The sequence below is a fragment of the Pogona vitticeps genome, chromosome 2 (assembly GCF_051106095.1).
Source record: "Pogona vitticeps strain Pit_001003342236 chromosome 2, PviZW2.1, whole genome shotgun sequence".
Lineage (NCBI taxonomy): Eukaryota > Metazoa > Chordata > Lepidosauria > Squamata > Agamidae > Pogona > Pogona vitticeps.
In genome coordinates, this window is record NC_135784.1 from 60,293,715 (window position 1) to 60,317,668 (window position 23,954).

Consider the following 23,954-nt stretch of genomic DNA (forward strand, 5'->3'; position numbering starts at 1 on the left):
GGGCCAAAGAACGCAGGAGAAATCCCTGTGTGTACGGAGAAGCCCAGGAAGCTAAAGGTGTACTAGTACTCGGCCATTGGGAAACACCCAGACCCTGCATGCCATGTGGAATGTGAGCTGGTGTGTTAAACTGGCCACTAAACAGCCAAGGCCAAACTGGCATTGGTGTCACGGTGTGTTGTGCAGTCTCAAACTAACATGTGATGTCCAATGTTGATGGTTCACTGTCTTCCACCCAGATAGCTTCCTGTCCGTAGTCACACATTCTCTGCCTCGCAGTGGCTGGCCTTCCAGGTTCAGATGATCCTATACCTTGCTCATCCTCCTTACACCCACTCTGCGGTGCAACCATTGAAGCAGCAATCCCTTTTCCAGATGGTTGTACAGCTTCCCCTAAGGCAGAAAAACCTGATAATAAGTTTTCTGCCAAATCCTTGAGTTTAGCCTTCCTGTGGGTCCTTGTGTCTCTGGCAGAATTGCGAAGTTGTGGCATGCTAACTGGCGAGGCATGTTAAGTTGCTCGCTCAGCCTCCAAGGCTGCAATCTTCTCTTTCAGTTGCTGCCATATCAGCCAAGCCTCTTCATATGAAGATGATTGAGGTGGGAAAACTTGGGGGGCAACCCTCTTTTTGGCAGGCTGCTTACCCTTCTCCCCCCCCTGTCCCTTTTTTGAGGACCTCACTGGTCTTGAATGCAAGACCAGAACCAATTACTAAAGCACTACAGACTTGTCTGTTTGCTATACCAGCTCTGTAATAATACCTTGCAGTATAATAATTCTACCAACTGCTGCTATTTATACTTTCTGTCCTTACCACTTTAAAACTTGCAGTCTATGTACTGCACTTGCAGTCCCAGTATTAACCAACCTTGCATTGAAACACCACCACCCCCCCCCCCCCCCGTGGCAGAAACTAACTTTTCAATCACCTGGTAGAAGCTAATTAAGGCCAATTGCACAGACAGACTAACCCAAAATAACACCAGGAAATAAAGCTGAACTACTCAATAGCCGAATAATAGTTCCGCCAGCCAACTCCAATTAACTATTCTTCTAATTATTAATTATAATTAAAATATTACCCTGAAATGAATTATCTAAGACTGAACATTAGTCCCGCAAGTCAACTATAATTATACTAATCCTGTAAATATGTAAATAAAATGAAGAGACTATACTATAATGAATTATGTAAATCAAACTATTAATCCAGCAATTCTATTGTACTTAAAAGACTATAATATAATGAATTGACCAGTGAATTAATATGAACAATATACCTTAAAAAAACCCAATGAACAACAGCCAATTAATGAAGTCTGTCCTGATAATAAAGCCTAAGTAATGTTCAAGGTAAAGCGGCTTAACCAATAAACTAAAGCAGATACTAAAGCAATAAGAGCTTATGACAGACACAAAACACACACACCCCAATCTCAACCAGAAAATGAATCCAAACCACTATAATATTAATCCCAATAATCTAGTACTACTTCATTTGGTGGACACCCAATGTACTAATAAAATTGGTGTGGGGGACCTCCGTCTTTTTTAAACAGTAAAATGCCTCAATTCCAGTTCCTTTCCACCTTTCTTTTCAGTCCTGGTTACTTTTTTAATTGTCTGAGTACAACAATGCTTCAGGCATCTTATTTGCAGGCTAAGCGGTCATGCAAGCCCGGCCTAACGGCCGCCCCACACTCTGTCCGACACCCCCTTTCCTACCTTTCCCCTTCTGTTTTCCTTTTTTCTCCTTTAAAAAAAAGACAATTAATCAAGGAATAGGCTCTGAAAGTCTGAGCCGAAGCCTAACAAGCAAACCGGGGGGGGGGGGAAGCAACCCCCCATCCAAAACGGCGTCCGACCTCTGTGACACAGCAACCAATATCTCTCCTCCAAGCAGCGTTCTGTCCACCTTCTCCACCTGCTGAAAAGGAAGAGGCGGAAGGTAGGAGAAGTTTTATCTTGAATACTCCCCCCCCCATCCTCTCATCTCTCTCTACGAGCTTACCCAGTCTTGCGTTATCCTGGGAATGGGACAATGGTGGCTCCATGCTGCTGAAGAACTCAGCAGTGGACTGCACATTTTAGTCACCTTTCTCTGGACATATTCCAGGTTGTCAACATCCTTTTTGAATTGAGGTGCCCAGAAGTGGGCACAATATTCCAGGTGAAGTCTGACCAAAGCAGAATAGAGTGGTACTATCACTTCCCTTGATCTAGACATTATACTCCTATTGATGCAACCAAGAATTGCATTGGCTTTCTTGGCAGCTGTATCACACTGCTGACTCATGTTCAGTTTGTGGTCTACCAAGACTTCTATATCCCTTTCACAGGTACTGTTGTCTAGCCAGGTGTCTTCCATCCTATATCTGTGCAGTTCATTTTTTCTGCCTAGCTGTAGGACCTTACATTTCTCCCTGTTGAAATTTATTTTGTTAGTTTTGGATCAGGACTCTAATCTGTCAAGGTCATTTTGAATGTTAATCCTGTCCTCTGGGTAATTAGCAACCCCTGCCAATTTGGTATCACCTGCAAACTTAATCAACATAGTCTCTATTCCTTCATCTAAGTCATTGATAAAAATGTTGAACAACACGGGACCCAGAACAGAACCCTGGGGCACCCCACTAGTAACCTCTTTTCAGCACGAAGGTGAGTCATTTGTGATCACCCTTTCAGTTTGGCCAGTCAACCAATTACAAATCCACCTAACAGTAGCACTATCTATCCCACATTCTACTAGCTTTTTTTTTTTTGCAAGAATATCGTGAGGAATCTTGTCGAAGGCCTTACTGAAAGTAGGTCGATATCCTAATGCTTCAAGGCGCAGTCCAAAGGCTCTCCCTACCTGTTTCAACAGACTGCCTATTGCACAATCAGCTACATGACTGATTTCACAGCCAGTGTGATTGATTCGATACCAGGTTGATTTACCAGTTTCACCAGCAGTACCCAGGGAAACTGGAATTCTCACATACAGTAACCCAAGTAAACTTATGCATGTGTAAATGCATGGGATAAAATGAGCAAAAAAGAGAGATTTCAGGAAAAAGTGGTGGAAAAATGATAATAGATGACAAAGAAAAGGCAAAAGTGCTCAATTCCTACTTTAGCTCAGTCATTTCCAAAGACAATCTATCATCCTCCAGGCAAATGTGAAGGGACAAAATTGCAGCTTGAGTTTGATAAACCAATAGTCAAAGAACACCTTATTATGTATTCACGAAGGATTTCACGGCCGGGATCTAATGGTTGTTGTGGGTTTTTCAGGCTCTTTGGCCGTGTTCTGAAGGTTGTTCTTCCTGACGTTTCGCCAGTCTCTGTGGTCGCCATCTTCAGAGGACCAGAGCACAGAGTGCTGTCCTCTGAAGATGCCAGCCACAGAGACTGGTGAAATGTTAGGAAGAACAAAATTCAGAACATGGCCAAAGAGCCTGAAAAACCCACAACAACCAATACCTTATTACTTTAAATGGGTTCGGATCTCCAGGGCTGGATGAACTGCATCCAAAAGAATTGAAAGAACTGACTTAAGAACCCTCAGAACCACTGTTTATTTTTTAAAATTTTAATCTTATTTGAAATTATGGAGGATGGGGGAAATACTGGATAATTGGAGTAGGACTAACATTGTCCCTATCTTCAAAATGGGCAAAAAGGAGGAACCTGGGAACTACAGATGTGTCAGCCTAACAATGCTAGAAAAAATTCTGGAGCAGTTTATGACACTATGTAAACACCTTGAAAACAATGCACTAATAATTAGAAGCCAACACAGATTTGTCAAGAAAGGGCCCTGACAGACTAATCTTATCTCATTTTTTTGATCAGGTAACCTCCCTGGTACAGCGTGAGAATGCTGTAGACTTAATATGTCTTGACTTCAGCAAAGCCTTTTCCAATGTGCTCCATGATGTCCTGTTTAGCAGGCTAACTAGGAGTACTGGGCTGAAAACAACAGAATGAAATTTAGTAGGGATAAGTGCAAAGTTTTACACCTAGGAGACCCCCCCAAAAACATGCAATTACAAGATGGGGGTGTGTGTATGCTTGGCTCAGTAATACTGTAAGTGGGAAGGATCTTGGAATTGTTGTAGATCACAAGCTGAATATGAGCCAACAGTGCGATGTAGCTATTAAGGCCAATGCTATTTTAGGCTGCATTCACAAAATTATACGTCATTTCCAAATCCTGTGAAATACTAGTTCCCTCAGTTTGACACTGGTCATACCTCGCTTTGTGTAGTGTATCCAGTTATGGACACAGCACTATAATAAAATAATCAGCAATATAAACAAACACTTTTTTAAAAGGCCATATTTTAGCAGCATTTGCCTCCCAACAGGTATCAGGATGATTGACATTGAAATTATCCGCTGGACCAAAAGTTCTTCACCTCTATTCGAAACTTTTAAAATCACCCTTAAGAAGTCAATTCTCACACTTAAGTATTCCAAAGTGAACTTTCAGTCAACGTGTCTTCTTAACCCAAGGAAACCATATCTGCTGCAAGGGTTTAGAACTTTCCTTCTTGTGCTGTGCCTTTACATCACAGCGTTTACAGCCTCACACCCCCTCAGGCGGCCATTTAAAATGTTAGGACAGTCGTGCAGCCAGCCCTCCATTTCCCACTGGCACAAAGATTCTTTGCCATGTTGGCCATAAAGAGAAATTTCTCTCCTGGTTTCTCTTCTTATCCATTCCCTTAGAAACAGAGAGAAGAAAGTGAGAAGCAGACTGCAGCTTCTAGGCTGTGGACAGAACACTGGTAGGGGTGGGAGGGAAGCCTCACATGCGTATAGGGGAAAGAGTGATTTGAGCTGTCTATAGATATGTTAACTGGCTTCTACACCTAATTAGATGTTGAAAAGTCACCAGATGGACACAGATTTTAATGATAGCTTCATTTGGCGCCTTGGAGGAGTGGGCTGGATGTAAGAGATAATTACCTTGACTTTTAGATGTAAAAGCCTTCTATCTTATTCTACTCTCCCCTCCCCACCTTAGTTCATTTTTAATGAAAGAGAGGAACAGTGAAATTCAAAACATCAAATAAAAAGAGGGGATGGTTGACACTCCGTCATTTAATCTCTGCTTGGCAACAGCCTGGAGTGACATTTCTGAGTATTGGTTTGATGGAAAGTTTGTTTGTTCATAAATTGTCACAAAATGGCATTCAGTGTTTAGCTAGCACCTCTTCTCAAGAATATGCGGAGGAGAAACGCAAGGGATCAGATTAAATGCTACAGGAGGAAAAATAAATTTTCATGGCAGAGTAAGAAGTGTAAGAGATTCCCCTTCCTTTCCTCAGTTCTTGTCTCCCCCTCCCACTGATGCCCAGTAGAAAAAATGTTGCAGCCAATAAGAACATTGCTGATTGTACACAGTAAACATATTGATCTGTGCATCACAATGAAGTGGAGTTTTTCATTCACTGTCTTGATATCGTACAACATTTGGTCTAGCAATCACTGAAGTAGTGACACCCAAGTATCCTCGTATATCTATAAAGAACTGAGCATGTTTAGCCTTGAGAAAAGATTGAAGGGAGATATGAGAGAACTTTTAAAGTACTTGAAAGGCTGTCATACAGAGGAGGGGCAGGATCTGTTCTCAATCATCCCAGAGTGCAGGACATGCAACAAGTTACAGGAAGTCAGATTTTGATTGAATATCACGAAAAACTTCCTAACTGTTAGAGCAGTACAACAGTGGAACTAATTACCTCAAGAGGTGGTGAGTGCTCCAACACTGGAGTCATTCAAGACAAATTTAGGCAACCACCTGGCAGGGATCATTTTATCTGTATTCCTGCATTAAGCAGGAGGTTGGAGTTGATGGCCTTAAAAGCCCCTTCCAACTTCATTATTCTGAGATTCTATGGAAGTGTCAGTCTGTCCCTCTGTGCTGGCATGTGGACCCACTATATAAATTCTAGCTTGTCTTATCCTCACATTTAAGGAAGAAGCATGAACAACACTCTTTGCCAGTGAGGTTCAGGAAGATTGTCCTGCAACTCTTGATACAGTCCTTGTACTGAAGGGTTTTTAAAAAGACCATTTTCCCAACTAACTGCACAATTAATACAATGGGCACAGTTGTGTGAATTGGGCAAACTGCCCCAAATTCAGCTGGCTGCGGCTTTGCTTCATCTGAAGCACTGGATGGTTTTTTCTTTTCTTTTTTTCCTACCTCCTCCTCCTCCTCCTGGCAGTTTTCTTAACAATCAGCCAGTCCTTTTGTACTTGCTGTGTATGTGTGCACGCGCATGCTTTGCTTCTCAAAGGGAAAAGACACTAAAGATATTTTACACATATGGCAGGGAGCTTGAGGGAGAGAAAAGAAAGACTCATTGTCTGGAACGTCTAGTTTTTTCTTTGTGTCAGGCCACTTAAATCAATGAGAACAAGGAATTTAGTGAGGGTTCTTTCCATCCTTAATGAGGACCAAGTATTTATTATGTATATAGGCATATATTTACAATGGCCACCTGCTTGTCCTTCTGTACTCAAGGTGGCTCACATAAAACCAGTAGCCTAACATCAGCCTTGTAATACTGAAAGGAAGTAGCTATTTTGGAAAGCACGAACCAGTATCAGTCAAATGCCTTTCTGATTAAGGCTCAGGCGAGATGGTTTGCTTTGCACATGTCAGTAAAAGCAGGCCTGTCTCAGTCCATGACAAGGCATTTGTTTTGCACAGCATGTCCTTTAACCCCAGTTCAAGTCACTCTTCAGCCATAGTAAGCCAAGTGTCAGTGTTATGCTCATTTGCAGGAATCTTCTCCATATTTTTTTTGAGGGGGTGAACATTGAATTTGGGGAAAGGGGCTGAATTCACCCCATTTCCCCAAAAGCTGTTTCCTGCCAATTAAAGAAAGGACACAGGGACCCTACGGAGCACCTGTTTTGCAACACCCTTGTCAATATCGTGTTGGGTGGGATCCGTCTGTGCAATGGGAATGACATCAGCAATTGTGGAAGAATGCTACCGATTAAAGGCTTCCTTTTGCAGTTTTGGGGTACACATAACTGTACCCAGTGTCGTGTATTGCATAGAGTGATAGACAAGGATGCGGGAGTAGAGATGGGGATAGTTCCTAAATGGCTGTGAATATCCCCATCTCAGCTGGGCCCAATGAGGGTCTGGCCCACCCAGTCACACATTCCGGTGCCACGAAGGCCACACTCTTCCCACCAATGGCGCCAGGAGCTCCGCTATCTCCCTGCTCAGCTTGCCGTTCCAGACAGGGGGCAGGAAGGTACAGCTTCCAGAATCCTCATGTCTGGAGAGATTATGGTGGTTCTAGTTCAGAGAAGATAAAAATGTTTCCAACCTCTGATGTACCGTATATATGTATTTCACACTCAATAGATAAGATTCAGAACAATACGTGCACTGTGACATTGGGAGGTGAGGCCTGTGTTTATGCTGATATTTTGGGGCTCACTTTTCCCCTGCAGGTAAGCAGGCACATATCTGTCTATAGCGCTTTAAGCTTTAAAATGGGAAAAGCTCAAGTTCTATCCGTCCCTATTATGAAGAAATTCTCAGATGCCAGCAGATTTTTCAGAAACAAACAAAGGACATTCACCTCAGTTCACACTACTGAGTTCACTAGATAAACCAATCCCTGGCATGTAGAGGACCATGTTTGGTGCCTGTCCTGGAGATGTTAAAGATACATCTGTCTGAAATAGGGAAGTGGCAACCCAAAATCTCTGCTGTCACTGTTAAATATACAGGAATTCAAAACTGTACATTATAGCATTAAGAATTCAGTGCCTGGATGAATCCACTGGTTGTGTTATCTCTTAAACTGAATAATTTTTTATTTTATTTATTTATTTATTTGATTTATACCCCGCCCATCTGGTCTAAAAGACCACTCTAGGCGGCTTCCAATATAGTAAAAACAGTGAAATAATACAAAAAACACAAACAATTACATAAATCATATTGTAATAAACAGAATACAATAGAATAGAAAATACATAAGGAGAGAATAAACAGAAAAGTCAGATATTAACTGGAGGGAAGGCCTGAATGTATAGCTATGTTTTTAATTAACTTTTAAAAGTGTCCAAAGTGGGGGTCGCGCAGATCTCAGGAGGGAGATTGTTCCAGAGGCGAGGAGCCACTGCCGAGAAGGCCTGGTTTCCTGTCCTTTCTTTCCAGGCCTCCCTTGTCGTTAGGCTCCTCAGCCTCACCTCCTGGCTCGTGTGGGTGATCCGAGTAGATCTAGGTGGAAGCAGGCGTTCTGTCAAGTATCAAGGTCCTAAACCATTTAGGGCCATATATGTAAGCATTAACACTTTGAAGTCAATGCGGAAACGGATGGGCAGCCAATGCAGCATGGCCAGAGTAGGAGAGATATGTTGGTATTTTCTCACTCCAGTGAGGAGTCTGGCCGCCGCATTCTGCACCACCTGAAGTTTCCGCATCAGCTTCAAATAAGCTCTGGATATTTCTACCACATGGGGAAAGAAATTTGCAAGTTTTGGAATTTTGTAAAATAAAAAAAAATGACCAGATATGACATCCTTACCCATTCTTAGTTTGGGCACTAAGTGCTAACTAACTGTGTCCAATGTGAATAAGAGTGCTTCAGGACTCAAAACCTTTCCTGGTTTTTTTGATACGTTATTGATCCAATAAAGGATCCAATAAAGGATCCATATAAAGGATCCATCCCTGGTTTAGGGTCATAGAGGAATGTTACACTCCACCTGTTACTCTGCTAGGGCAGTATTTGGGCCATCTTTCCTGAAGTCCAATTCAGACGGTGAGATAAGGGCAAAGTTGCACATTGATTTCTGCACTGGCTTTTGGGACCAATACCCCAGGAAGACCTGCTGTCCCATTGCTTCCATCTGTGGCTTAATTTGTGTTGCTCTTGCTAGAGGTTTGTTTATTTACTCATCTAGAGCAAAGTTGTCAGAGTGATAAACGGAGCTAACTAGAAAACTCATCATTCTCCCTATCTTTGTAATTTTAATCCATCAGATTGCTGCCCTCCATATGGATGTGCGTGTGTGGGCTTCTCTCATCCTCATCTGACTCATCACCTTTCAAAGGCTCTCATTTTTCATATGAGATTATGGACAGGCATTTGGAAAGTGGCCTCGGCCAGCGAGGCGAGGAGAAGTCAGATCATTTTGATGAACTGAGGGGGTAGAGCTATCCATAAAATATGTGTCAAATTAGAGCTGTTGGTTCACTGTAAGTAAGACACCAATTAATGGGCTCCATGAGTCTGGATTTAATAGAGCAGATGATTTACCAGCTTTTAAGAGCTTAACACCAGTACCCTGTGTTGGGCGAAATCATTTGTCAGGGGCTAAGAGCAATGGGATTTCCAAGTCACCTAACATTCTCACAAGTGCCAGCCCTCAAAAATGCAGAGACTGACAAGGGTATCAATTGCTTTGAAACTGGCTTCTGAGGAGAGAGGTCAGAGAGACAGAGTGGTCTTGGAGGAAGTATCTGGTGTTAAATGCCAGGACAATGAATGAGAAAACACAATCCAATCTTGAAATGATCCAGAATTGATGGGCAGAGCTTGTATTTCAGAGAACAAGTTGGATGAAACTGGGGTTGGGGCTAATATCTCCCTGTTTTTCCCACCTTGGGGTTTTGTGTTGCAGTGAGCAAGACTGAGCAAGGGATGGGGAAGCAGAGAGACAGAAGTGCAGCAGTCTCTCTCTAGAGGCCTTCTGCCTCAACAATAAAAAGATTATTCGCATATGCAGGGACAAAGGGAACTGTTTTAATAATCCTTGCAAAAAGTAGAACAGAATAACCAAATGGCAGGAACAAGAGATGTCTTCATAGGTCTTTCCCCCACCAATTTTTTTAATTTTTTTTAAATTGAAGGAAATTTAAACTGTTACGGATGCTGAAAGACCAGGAGGGGAACATATTATCTCATCAGGGTAAATACTGTACAGAGAAGATGGAAACAGTGTATTGAAGACCTATATGGAAGAGACACAAGGATCACAGATTCCTTCAAAGACAAATACATTGGTGAAGAACCTGCAGTTCTGGGAAGTAAAATGAAATATGCTCTTAAAGCAACTGGAAAATATAAATCATCATACATAGATGAGACAAATACAGCTGTTTTAAGCTACAGAGGCATAATCTATCAAGATCGTAACAAATTTGTGCTGGAAGGAAGGAAGGAAGGAAGGAAGGAAGGAAGGAAGGAAGGAAGGAAGGAAGGAAGGAAGGAAGGAAGGAAGGAAGGAAGGAAGGAAGGAAGGAAGGAAGGAAGGAAGGAAGGAAGGAAGGAAGGAAGGAAGGAAGGAACTTTCCACTGGCTGGAAACATTTTGTATACATTCCAATGGTAATGAAATATGTGGCCAAAATTGTGGCAACTAAAGTGAAATTAACTTACTTACTTACTTACTTACTTACTTACTTACTTACTTACTTACTTACTTACTTACTTACTTACTTACTTACTTACTTACTTACTTACTTGTATACCACCTTTCTCTCCATAGGGTAGCTCTATGAAATGAAGAGAAAACGAAGAGGCGCTAGAGATTTTACTGCTGAGGTACTGAAAGCAATTCATTGGATGGGCAAATTAGTTCAGTTCACTTTTTTAAAAGCAGTGGATTAAACAAAGTTCTCCTCCTTCATTCATCCACTGTGTCTTCATGCACATTTTAAACTTTTTTTTGCACCCAAACATAACAAAGCATTTATGTGACTTCAGCATTTATGCTGCTTTTTAAAAAATATATATATAACAACATTGCTACTTTGAAATGGTTGAATGATTGTCTATTAATATTTTTATTGTACATTGTACAGTTCCAATCAGTTGAAAAGTAATTTAGAAAAGAAATGAAATTATATGGGATGACTGAGAAGTATCAGTCTGAAGCCCACGTACAAAGCTCTGAATCTCTGAAGTTACTACAAAATTAAGACATTTAATCAATTAAATATGGTACCACATGGTGCCAATTGGTTAGGGATAGGCATATTTCTCAAGACTGTTTCTTTCTCCTTTTCTAAAATCCATTCCATTATATTTCCTTTTTTTAAATACCCTTCCTCCCACTTTGGGGCACATTTTCCAAATGGATTCATGCCCCTATTGACTAAAGTAAAGAAATGTATGCTGTGTTCTTCATATATGTTTTGAATGTGTGCATATTGTTGAATTTTTTTCTTTCCTAGTCACATGGGCTCAAATCCTATTGTGCAGTTATGCAAATCTGTAACTCTTGGAAGTGAATAGTTGTATGTTAAGAAATCTCTGTAGATGTTATCTGTTCCATACCAATTCTAATTACTTTCAACAGTTTATGGAGATTTCTTAATGTAAGTCAAGTCACATCTAAAAGTTACACCATCTGAGTAACTACAACAGGATTTTAGCTATTACGTCCCAGAAAATGAAGGGATACCAGACCACAGATTGCATCCATCCTATGTTCAGTCTGGGAGATGTGGATCAGACAGATTTGTTTAAAAATTCTCAGAGTACATTTCTTACATATCACTATTTAAGGTGAATGCACTCTAGATTAAAACAGGAAAGAATTCATGATGAGCATGGATTCTCAAAAGACCTCCTGACTTCTGGATAAACCTGGCTAGCAGAGGGGACTTCATATAATTGTGACCCATTTGTGGAAATCCTTCCCTTAAGAAACTTGCCTGACACCTTTTTTATTTTCTACTAGGTGGCAAAAAAAAAAAATCTGTGCTTTTTACCCATACTTCTTCTTGTTGTTGTATTTTTCCTGTATGTTTATTTTTAACATTGCCTACATGGTGTGACAGATAAGCTGATGGGAATGCATTAACCAGATGGCCTATGTCTGTCTCTGTTTCCTGATGATTCATGCTTTTACCTTATGGTTGATTAAATTTTTATCATAACGAGCTGTTAGCTCCCATGTGTTCTGTTCAGGAGGGAAAGGCAACAAACAGAATTTTGAATACATTATAAATAGATACATTTTTAAAGGGTTCGTCATTTTCATGCTTCTTTTCATGAAGCTTCCCTTCCTTCCTATGTATTGTTAGGGTGTTGTCGTTATTTTCATCAGTACAGACTTAGTCAAGTGTGAGGAAACACAGCAGGTCCCATTAGAGTAGTTCTGCAGTGCTGCAAATACTACCAATAAGTGTTTCCAGGAGCTGCAGTGACTTGTGTTGCTGCCATGTCTCTCTCTTCCCCCAGGGTAGATGTGTCGGTCACTTCTCTGAGTGCTTTCCAGCTATGTATCACAATTGACATTGGTTGGCACCAAGGCATACAAACAGAACTACTGACCAAGTTGACAGTCGGTCAGCCTTCAGGAAGATAAGACTGGGTGGAGAGAAGCCACCTCATGCTCTATTGAAAGGACCTTACAGGGGGATTAGAACAAAGCTAATGAAATTGGAAGCCTGTTGCCACCACAAAGAAGCCAAAGAAGTAAATTGGTGCAGCAATATTGGTTTGGAAGTACAGGGTGGCTGGAGACAAAGATTGTTAGCAAGTATTGCTAATGAGTTCAGTCTCATGCCTTGGTCTTTCAACTGGAATGGATCTGGCATGCAAATCAGTTTGGCTAAGCCAGCCAAGGACTAGAAGTTGCCAAAGGCTTTAAGAACAGCTGCAGCAACAGATGTGTTTCACCAAACAACCCCAAATGGGGGAAATACTGCTGTCATCCCTCATCACAATGGGATTTTCTAAGTCAGAGCTTGCAAAAGTTTCTTTAAACTACAATTCCCAAAATTCCCTACCAAGATGCTCACTGGACATGTTGGCTAGGACAGATTCTAGGAGGAACAGACAGAAATTGGGTTGATTCTACCTAACAATCCATTATGAGTGAAATTCGATTGTATTGCACTGTTACTAAACATAACATCCTGTGATTAAAAACTCAGTGAAAGGCAATATGATATATGACCTTGTGATGTGCAACTGGAATAAAGACAGCATCTCAAAGTTGATTCTGATATGACATATTTATGTATTATACATTATATAAAACAGAGAGAAAGAAAAACTGAAAGAGACTAGAAGAGATTTAATGCACATAGATCCCTGGGGTGTCTTTCCCACTTTTCTTGTTCTTTTTATACGTTGGGCTGTCATTTGCTCCTTTCAATTGGAGCAGTGAGCTGTAAAAATGAGCAGTAGGCCAGCTTCAAAAGGGTCAGAGATTTGGCACAGTTCAAATGAGGCTTCTATGAACTGCGTTGGCCTGGAAGCCACAACACATCATAAGCCAAACTGGCTGGATTTCATATATATCCCTAAGAGCTTGATGCTGAGTGAACACAAACCTAGAACTGACGCTCATATTGGAGTGGATGGGGACAACAGTTCATTGCATCCAAAGACTATGAATGAATGGTGTTTTTTTTTTCAGTTCATATGTTCACATACAGTCCAATACTGAACCAGCTCTTCTAAAACTTCAATATTCAGAGATCAAATGTGATAGCTGAATGTAGTTGAGCAGCAATAACTTATCCACAACTCTCAGTGGTGCTGTGAGAACAGAGAGTCAGCTGCTGTTTTCAGACATAAAACCAAACTATGGGATATCTATCTGTCTTCCTCCTTTATCTGCATGTGATGAAAGAAAAAAATTATCTCTGGTTTCCAGCAAACCGTAACATGATTTTTCATCCAAACCCAGCAAATCATGGTTTCATAGGTTTATGGGAACCAAGATCCCATACAAGATAAAGTCACGGTTTGGGATTGTGATCTGCACAAACTATAGCCTGCCAGATTCAGGTGAACTGACAGTGTTTTTCCAGGATGCAAGGAAAGGTAAACCAATTGGTGGCCAGCTGAGTGCAAGAATTAAAGTCCATTCATTGAGATTGGCAGGTGGCAGATTTTAAAACAATGTTCACATTAGTGTCAACGATACAGGAGGAGAAAGCACCTCTTTCCTCAGTAATCCTCTCCCCCCAGTACACTGTTGTCTTTATTTTTATAGGGTATTTTTCTGTAGAAATGCATGCAATTGCTATTGCGGAAAAACAGGTATTTTCAGTGTGTCCCATTTGTAATTTCAGGTAAGCCAACAGTGCATCCGACCTCCCGGCTCTGCAGATCGTGCGATTACAGGGCCAGTGCGGGAAGGATGAGCTGGGCCACTTCCAGACCAACAGTCATCAAGAAAAGATGTACTGAGGTCTGGGCATGTTTAATTAGCGGCCAGCCGGGTTCCTGCTGTCTGGTAGACTGCTGGAACCTGGGGTCAGGGACTTGCCCCATTTATGATCAAGGGGTATTGGTTACCCCTACCTGCCACCTTTTTCCGCACTACAGCAGGCCCCTTATATTTGGCCTATTGAGGACAAAGACAGCTTCTATTCAATAAAGTGTGGCCCACATTTGATCCAATAATTTTGTCTCGCATCTTTATTCCAGGATTGGGTGGGCAACAGTAGCAGAAATGAAAGTAGTAGTTGTTGCATACAGTTAATCAGTGCCAGTAGCAGGCCAGTCCTGTGAAAAACACAGAAGTGGCAAGAACACAGGCCAGTATTTTGTAAAGGAGTTCTGAGACTAGACTGCTGTCGATTGTCAAGATCAAGACATTTCAGGGGAGGCATTAGTGCTGTGTTTCCTTGTTGTGATAGGCACACCATGGTGGACTTACCCAGTGGTGGGATTCAAATAAATTAACAACAGGTTCTATGTCCTAATGATAAATAAATAAATAAATAAATAAATAAATAAATAAATAAATAAATAAATAAATAAATAAATAAATAAATAAATAAATAAATAAATAAGTAAATAAATAAATAAATAAGTAAATATGTAAATATGTAAATAAGTAAGTAAATGCCCAGGACAGTGGGATCTGATGAGGATTTCTTCCACAGTGGTCTCCCTACTGCCTGTTATCACAACTACTTCTCACATAATTAAGACATCTGGATAAGTGCATCTGTTTGGGCATACTGCTGCTGTTACCCTCACCATGGGCATGTGCCAAAAACTCACACACAAACACACACCTCACAGTGGGTGCTTATGACCAAGCTTGACAGAGAACTGACACATCTCTCCTTCCCTTTACCTCCTATTTTGCCCTATAGCTCACCAGTAAAAATTGCTTCCCTCCCCTTTCCTGCTCCTGAAATGACTGATAGCCCTGTTTGTTGTTACCTGGAGGCCGCCTTTGCACACCTGTTGTGGAGTTATTCTCTCTTCCCCCCCCCGCTTCCTTCTGGCTTGGAAGGTATGGTCCCTTTTCAGTCTGTCGCCACTCCACCTCAACCCCACCACCTCAATCGGTCCTTCAGTTGCTGACTCCTCTGAGGTCTCCTCCTCCTCCATCTTTCCCCTTCACCCCACACCCACCGCTTCTCCTCACCAGTCGCTTTGGGGGTGTTGGTGTTGCTGGTGGCGCTGGTGGTGATGATGGCTTCCCTCAGAGCCCTGGCGGCTGCTTCCTCTTCTCATTTTCCACTTTTCCTTCATGCCACAGTTTCACCAAAAACATAAGACTCCCCCCCTCCACTGTCTTCCCCAAATTTCCACCTTCCATTTTCATCTCCTCTGTCCTCCTCTGCTGCCCCTTTTCTCCTTCAGCCCCACACAAGTCCTCAGGGAAGAGTCCTAAAATACAAGCCTTAGTTTTCAGGGAGAGTGCTGTGTAACCCCATGCAGTGCAGGTTTAATCTCTATTCCCTGCTCTGGGGAAACAAGGAAGGTAGTTGTGTGGGAAGAAGGGAAGGAAGAAGAAGCAGAACCTCACTTGCCTTGAAAGGCCCATTAGGGTCATCTTGAACGGCACGTAACACACATGTAAAGCGAAGATGAACTTGAGAATAACTCTCAAATTCTCTGACCCCTTCCAAAAAAAAAGTTCTTACCACAGAGCAACAGTAATAGTAATAATGAAGCTTTTTTGTAGCACAAGCAAGAGAGGGCTGCCACCCTGGGATGTGAACTGGTCTCTGAACAATGCCACAATCATTTAATCCCTCCCCATTCCAGGTTCTGTGGAAAAGTCCTACTTCGGGCACATCATGAGAAGGCAGGCATAGACTGAAAAAGACCATAATACTGGGAAAGGTAGAAGGCAGCAGGGAAAGAGGAAGGCCAGATGCAAGATAGACATACTCCCTAAGGAAACCACAAGCTTGATGGGCAGGGCTGTTGAGGCCAGGCCATGTTGGAGACTGCTCATTCCTAGGGGCACCCTAAGGGGGGGGGATTTGACGACACATAACAATAATAGCAACCACAGGTTTTGTATGTATTTAACTGCCAGTTCCAAAAAGTTGAAAGGTTATTCCCTTAATTGGTTGTTGTGAGTTTTTCAGGCTCTTTGGCCATGTTCTGAAGGTTGTTCTTCCTAACAGTCTCTGTGGTGAGACGTTAGGAAGAACAACCTTCAGAACACGGCCAACGAGCCCAAAAAAACCACAACAACCATTAGATCTCGGCCGTGAAAGCTTTGCAAATAAATGCCCTTAATGGGGGGACTACAACTCCCAGAATCCTCCACCAACCACAAAGACAGGGTTACGATCTCCCTCAAAACAGTGGCCAGAGAAACCCATTGGCCAGTTATTTATTTATGAAATGTATGCTTTTTTGCAGCTTGTGGGTTCTGCTCTTTTCCTCTTGTTTTCGAATGAGTCACTTTTTCTTACAAAATAATTGTAAAAACATGTTGACTCAATACTAGGCTGCCACGCAAGCATCTCCCGTCCACTCCCCAATTCACCAACATTTAATCCCTCCCCATTCCAGGTTCTGTAGAAAAGTTGGAGGCAACAGGAAAAGAGGAAAACCAAATGTGAGATGGATTGACACCATCCAAGAACCCACAAGGTTGAATTTGCACCAGCTGTGCAGGGCTGTTGAGGACAGTGCAAAGGGGCAACGTTGCAAAAACAGAAGCTTAAAACAACATGCTGACATGTGGCTCTTCAAAGAGGACTGTCCCAATTAACAAAAATTCAATCATCTTTGCAGACACCCTTGGCCTGATCGGATCGTATGGCAGATACCCTGGACTGCCAAAAAAATATGAGTAATTGGGTTCTAGATCCAATTAAGCCTAAATTATCTCCAGAGGCAAAAAAAAATAATGATAATAACTGAGGCTGTCCTACTTTGGGCACATCATGAGAAGGCAGGCATAGATTGAAAAAGACCATAATACTTGGTAATGTGGAAGGCAGCAGGGAAAGAGGAAGGCTAAATGCAAGATGGACCTACTCCCTAAGGAAACCACAAGCTTGAATTTGCAATAGATGGGCAGGGCTGTTGAGGCCAAGCCATGTTGGAGATTGCTCATTTGACGACACATAACAATAACAGCAACAACAGGTTTTTTATGCATCTAACTGCCAGTTCCAGAAAGTTGAAAGGTTATTCCCTTAATTGTTTGTTGGGTTTTTTCCGGGCTCTTTGGCCGTGTTCTGAAAATTGTTCTTCCTGAAAAACCCACAACAACCATCAGATCCCAGCCGTGAAAGCCTTTGCAAATAGATGCCCTTAACCACTTTTAAATTTTTTATCATCATAATAAAATATAATACCTGATAGAGCCTGGTTCCCCATTAGTTTTTCCATAGATCCTAAATACTAGATTTCTGCATACCAATGGAAAAAGTGGCATGTTCCCTCCCTGAAAATCTAAATAACTAATTAATCACCAACAGGCTTCTGACCTTTTTTCTCCAAAGTTCAGGTATTTATTTATTTCAAAAAATAGAAGTATCAATTTTTCTAAAACCCTGGAGCCTCGGGTTGTTTGTTTGTTTGTTTTTATTTTTAACCCATCTTTCTCCCTGCAGAGTGTCTCCAGTGGCTCACAAACCCTGACACAATGATAAATATTTTTTTTACATCCCACTATAAGGCAGCATAAAGATGCAATAATACATAAATGCTAAAAGGTTCTAAAGGGAATCCTGTTGAAATAATTTTGAAAATATATTTTACATGATAAAAATTTAAAAAAGCAATCCCATTTCATTTCCCTCCCTCCATTTCTCCACAGCAGTTTACATGTTAAAAAAGCCTACCACAAAAGTCTTTGCCTGCCAGAGTCAAGACTGCATGGCAAACAGCTAAGGCAGGGAAATAGTTAATAAAAAGCCAGCTTTATGCTCAAACATAGTTTGCCTTTTATGTATTATACTTACTTGAATAATCTCAAAAATGAAAGCTTGAAACTTAAACCTATCTCAACACAGTCCTCTTGAAGATGCTGGTCACAAATCCTTGATTAGTATGCTTTAGTCCCTCCTCCTCCTCCTCCTCCTCCTCCTCCTCCTCCTCCTCCTCCTCGCAGTCCCTCCAGCCCCCAGCCTGAATGTCTGGATAGTTTCGATTCCCCTTTGATATGTTGATCTGCTTTCTTCAACCCTGGCCTGATGGTAAATCTTACTAGTGTTAACAAATTGATAGCTGTCTTCCTGTTTTTGAGTAAGCAATCTGCCTGCCATTTGTCTCCTCAAATTGTCAGAGCAACAGCCTTAGTTATCTTTAACTTGAAAAAAAACACATAGCCCCCCTCCCTCCCCCGCTCGTCGCTGGTCACTTGGCTCCTCCGCCTTCATTCATCTCAGGCCAGCAACCGGATCTCCGAACTAAAATAAAAAATAACAACCACCTCTATGGAACCGGTGCGAACCGGGTCAATCCCACCTCTGGACTTACCCAATAAAAGGCCAAGGCATGCTTCAGATTTCCTTATGACACAATATCCCATTCCTTGTATCTAGCTGAAAATCAATGAGTTGGCCAAATCCTGGCCTCTTGTTTTGCCATTCTAACTTTTTTAAAAATAATGATTAGGTCCATCAGAGCATCCTGGTAGCCAAAACTCTGTTCACGACCCAGGGTTCAATCCCAGGTAGCTGGCTCAAGGTTCACTCTGCTTTCCATCCCTCTGAGGTTAGAAAATTGAGTACCCAACTTGCTGGGGAGGGGGCAATATGTAGACAGATGAACAAGTGGGTCCTACAGCAATTTAAACATGAATTATCTCAGGAAATACAAGTTTTGAAACTGAGGCTGTCCTACTTGGGACATATCATGAGAAGGCAAGATTCTTTGGAAAAGACCACGATGCTGAGAAATGTTGAAGGCAGCAGGAAATGAGAAAGTCCAAATATGAACTGAATTGACTTCCTAAAGGAAGCCACAGGCTTGAGTTTTCAAAACCTGAGCAGGGCTGCTGAGGGCAGGACATTTTGGAGATTACTCAGTCATAGGATTGCCATAAGATGGAGATGGTGATGGCACATAACAATGACAACAACAACATCCAAGTGCTGAGCATGGCCGAGAGTGTGAGTGGGAGGAATTGAGACATATATATCAGTTTTACATGAACTCAAGCACATTCTCCATCTAGCTTAGTATTTCAAATCGTCAGCACCCTGAGCCATTGAATTGGAGGTGCTAGGAATTGAAGCTGTGACCTTTGTTAATAACACGTGCAAACACTGACCTTAGGACCTTCCCTAACATGATAAAAGAGTGATTTAAATGGAACAGAGAGCATGGGAAAGCAGATATAATGTGGCCCTAAATGGAAATGCTAGGTTTCTGGTGACAATCTTTACTTCTGAATGCTTCTCACTCATTCACCCCAAGGCACTATTGCCTGCAAAGAACACATTTGGAAAGAAATAGATGCCATATGTGGGCATTTTAGCAGTAAACTAACACAAGACTCTGATCCAGATTTTACACACATTCCAGATAGGAATGCAAATCCTTGCATATCCCTGGCCCAACAGCGACCTTCTTTTTCTCCTCAGTGACGTTGGTGAGCAATCTCCAGACTTCTTGCACGGACAAGAATGATAGTTTGTTCAAAACCTCTCCTTTTTGTTTCTAAATAGCCAGTTTTGTGCAAAATGATCGATTTTTGCACAGAACTGTGAATTGCCCAAGACTACTTCTGCTTTGAATACATACTACATAGCTTTGAATAGTCAAAGCTATGGTTTTCCCTGTATTGATGGACCATAAAGAAAACTGACCATCGAAGAATTGATGCTTTTGAATTGTGGTGTTGGAGGAGTGCAAGGAGAACAAACCTATCAATTCTAAGGAAAATCAACCCTGAGTTCTCACTGGAGGGACAGATCCTAAAGCTGAGGCTCCAATACTTTGGCCATCTCACGAGAAGAGAAGACTCCTTGGAAAAGACCTTGATGTTGGGAAAGTGTGAAGGCAAGAGGAGAAGGGGACGACAGAGGATGAGATGTTTGGACAGTGTCATTGAAGCAACCAACATGAATTTGACACAACTCCGGGAGGCAGTGGAAGATTGGAGGTCCTGGCGTGCTCTGGTCCATGGGGTCACGAAGAGTCGGGCACGACTAAACGACTAAACAACAACAACTTCTGCTTTGTTTAAGAATACGATATCCCTGATGGGTTGTTTTCATCTTTCTTAATCAGCCACACCTTTTATGCCAACCATGTATATGTCTAAAGAAAAGCAGGAAGCTTAAGGCAGGCTTCTTGAAACATAGGACTAAGGTCATATCGGCCAGTCCTTAGATGGTACAGAAAGTGACAAGAAGTCAATCCCAACCTGCAGAATGAATGAGACGGAGCACCTGGTCATAGCCAGAGGGAATTAAGATGGGCTTATTGGAGGCATGGAGAAACAACCTTAAGGTACATTTGCTTAATAAAGACTCAGCTGGCTAACTGGATAGTTTCACTTAGATAATTACCTAAGATTGTAAGATGGCTGATGATGATACATGGTTGCTTGCAGCTAGCAGACTTCATTATCTGCCCGATACCTATCGAGAGCTGATATTTTTTTTTGTTTCCTGACCCTCCATCATTGCAAATTCACTCAGTCAATGTCACAGTAGAGGAAAGTTGGAAAGCGCCCCATTTTGCCGATTGCTAAACGTATTCCTGAAGCACCCTTCTATGTAGGCACAAGACAGCATTCTAATTTACAGACTCCCTGGAGAGAAAGTCATGCAGATGTGGTTTTAGCAGTTCACAGCTGGGGTCTGATTTACTTGCCCATAGCAATGAATCTATGGCAAATGGCAGAATAAGAGGTAATCATTCATCCTACCTTGGAGAGCTCTAATTTGAACAGCTGGCCATTCTGCTGTGCAAAAGAAAAGGGGAATGCTCAAGCGTTGGGAGGGGAGAGAAGACACGGTCCAGCCCTCCTCAATCTGGTGACTGTGCCAAAAGCAGGCTCAGCGCCTTTGATTATTATCACATCTGCATCTTTCACAGTTGATACTTGGGCTTCAACCCCGCCCTCCTGCCAAAGTTGCTGAGCAAGGGGAGGATTATGTGCTTGAATATTCCCTTTGAAAGCTTGCCTGTGAGGCACAGGCTCATCAAATCACTGAAATATTCCTTCTGCATATTTGTGACTCAGAAATGAATGGAACAGGGAAATGAATTGTGTTATTTTACCTAATCAATAGAAGGCAGCCCTTACCAGTCTACCTGAGATATTTACAGATCTTAAGCTCTACGACTCATCCAACAAAAGATCATGTTTAGAATATACTGGACACTGGAATGCCTTTTCAGGTCTAAGCCTGAAACTTTTTTACCTTTTACCCCCCCCCCAAAAAAAATTTATATACGCCAACATTACCCCCTTGATTTGAAAGTAAGGAAATCATACATTATTTGAATTCAAAATATTATTGAATCTACAAAAGCTGTGTACTGAACTAGCAGGATATATCATAAGTATCAGTGGCTGCCAGGCTATGTACCGAACTAGCAGGATGCACCAAATTTACTAAAGATGTGCACTGTTTTTGCTGGAACACATTGCACACCAGCCATGGGGTGGTATAGGGAGTAGTAAGGTGTCCAATGTGCCTAGCAAGTTGCATTACATTTTTGCTAGCTTGCAGAGGATTTAATTATCATCAATGGCTGCCAGAGTGGTGCTAGCAATGGGCGGGGGGGGGCTTTTCCTACCACCTTAATCATTCTGTGTGTGGTTTGCAAAAAGGAACAAACCAGGCTAAAGATCATGTCACCCACCCTGGTGCCACAGCCCAACATCAAAGACCAGTGCACTAATTTTTTTATCATCATCAATGGAAAATTCAGCAGTGGCCAGAGGACTGGAAAAGATCAGTCTACATCCCAGTCCCAAAGAAGGGCAGTGCCAAAGAATGGTCCAACTACTGTACAATTGCACTCATTTCACACGCTAGCAAGGTTATGCTCAAAATCCTACAAGGTAGGCTTTGCTCATTACCCCCAGGGTTTTCATTTTTACCCCATTTGGGGTAATTTACCCCTGTTCCCAGACCACTTGTCTAAGCAAATCATCTAAATGTTGGCTCTGTGATTCTCTTGGTGCATCTCTTAGACATGTGCTATCGTCATGTCCAGTTATAAGCTTATTTTGAATAGGAGTTATTACTTGCATTAATTTTTTACTGGACCAATCTTTGATCTTCGTTGAAGCTTACGTACTTTTAAATTACATACCTGCTTCTTGGAGATTAACCATTAGCCACTGTAGATAGACTCCATGTCCTTACAACTGGAAAAAGTCTGACTTTCCAAAACTGGAAAGATAGATGCCCACAACTAGTAATCTAGTGGATAAAAGACCTTACAAAATTAACAACATTAACTTGTGGCATATAGACAGCAACTCTCTCTCTCGCTCTCTCTCTCTCTCTCTCTCTCTCTCTTTCTCTTTCTCTCTCTCTCTCTCTCTCTCTGTGTGTGTGTATATCATTCATAGTAGCCTGTGTAGACACTCTCATGCTTTTGGTTGTTCTGGGTTTTTCAGGCTCTTTGGCCGTGTTCTAAAGGTTCAGAACACGGCCAAAGAGCCCGAAAAATCCAGAACAACCATTAGAACCCGGCCGTGAAAGCCTTCGCAAATATACTCTCATGCTTTCTTTTTTTGCTTCGTCCTTTTTCTTTCTTTCTGTTTTTCTATGATTTTGCAATATTATAATTTTGTGCTTAGAGCTATTGCATTTTTATTTTATTTGTGACTGTGCACAGACATACTGTATGCCTAATCTGTAGATCGAAGAAAGGTGCAAGACAATGCTTATAACACAAAACTAAGCTTATTTATTCAGACGCAGGATGTGCAGAGTTCCCCTCCCAACTTGCTCTGTGCCCAAATAAGGGACACAGAGAATGGGACACATTCCTCTTATGCCCGTTTAGTGACACTCTTGATCCTTGTTCTGGTCTGTGCCAGTCTCTTGACATGTCTACTTTCCTGCAAAGACCCCATTCTTATGCTCACAGCAGACATTATTCCTCTGAAATCCTCTGCAAACCTCAGGTATGTGTTAATTCTTGTGTGTGCTTCTTCTCACAAATTTTGGGAAGTGCAGTTTCATTGAGACTGCTGAAAGCAACAACATTATTTTCCACCCCTAGCTAGAAGCAGAATTAAAACATTTTTTTCCACACTATCATTTCATTTAGTATAATATTAGCTAACAATATCATTTCCCATGGTGAGACTCCTCTTATAATGCTTATTCAGGAATAAGCCATGTTCAGGAATTTGATTAAAGGCACAGGGGCTCATTAAAAGCCTCCATTTAGTGCTTAGTTTATCCACACCAGCCAAGCTGATGTTACAGTTTTATTGTCACTGCAGATAAGACATAAAGGACCTCAGGAGGATGACACAAAGAACATTGGAATGCTACAATCTGGCAGCATCATTCTCTGGATTCTGCATTACAAATGAGTGAACCCAGAATTACAGGGCCTTAGAACACGGCTTTGTGCTGACGCAAACTACCTCCTGGTCTGACTTCACATTCTGATTCAGTTCAATGATTTCTGACATTATTGATCTGTCGGTTTGGGTAGATGGCAGGAGACCCTATGCAAATCATAGATACATAAAGTTTTTTTGTTACCCGTTTCTAAGAAGACACTGTTTTAGATCCAAACATATCAAAAATGCTT

The 23,954-nt window shown here is 41.7% G+C and overlaps 1 long non-coding RNA gene across 3 annotated transcripts in view; it reads right to left on the bottom strand.

The window, feature by feature from the left end:
* Positions 1-23,954, bottom strand: part of LOC140704353 (uncharacterized) — a 44,308-nt gene that overhangs the window by 18,014 nt on the left and 2,340 nt on the right. Inside the window, exon 2 of one of the 3 annotated variants that reach the window (XR_012083508.2) lies at positions 22,491-22,570. The exons of 1 other annotated variant lie outside the window; for it this stretch is intronic. This is a non-coding gene — a long non-coding RNA (uncharacterized LOC140704353). Of the gene's footprint in view, positions 1-22,490; positions 22,601-23,954 lie in introns of all 3 variants that reach the window. One more of the 3 variants, XR_012083506.2, reaches the window with a different exon arrangement.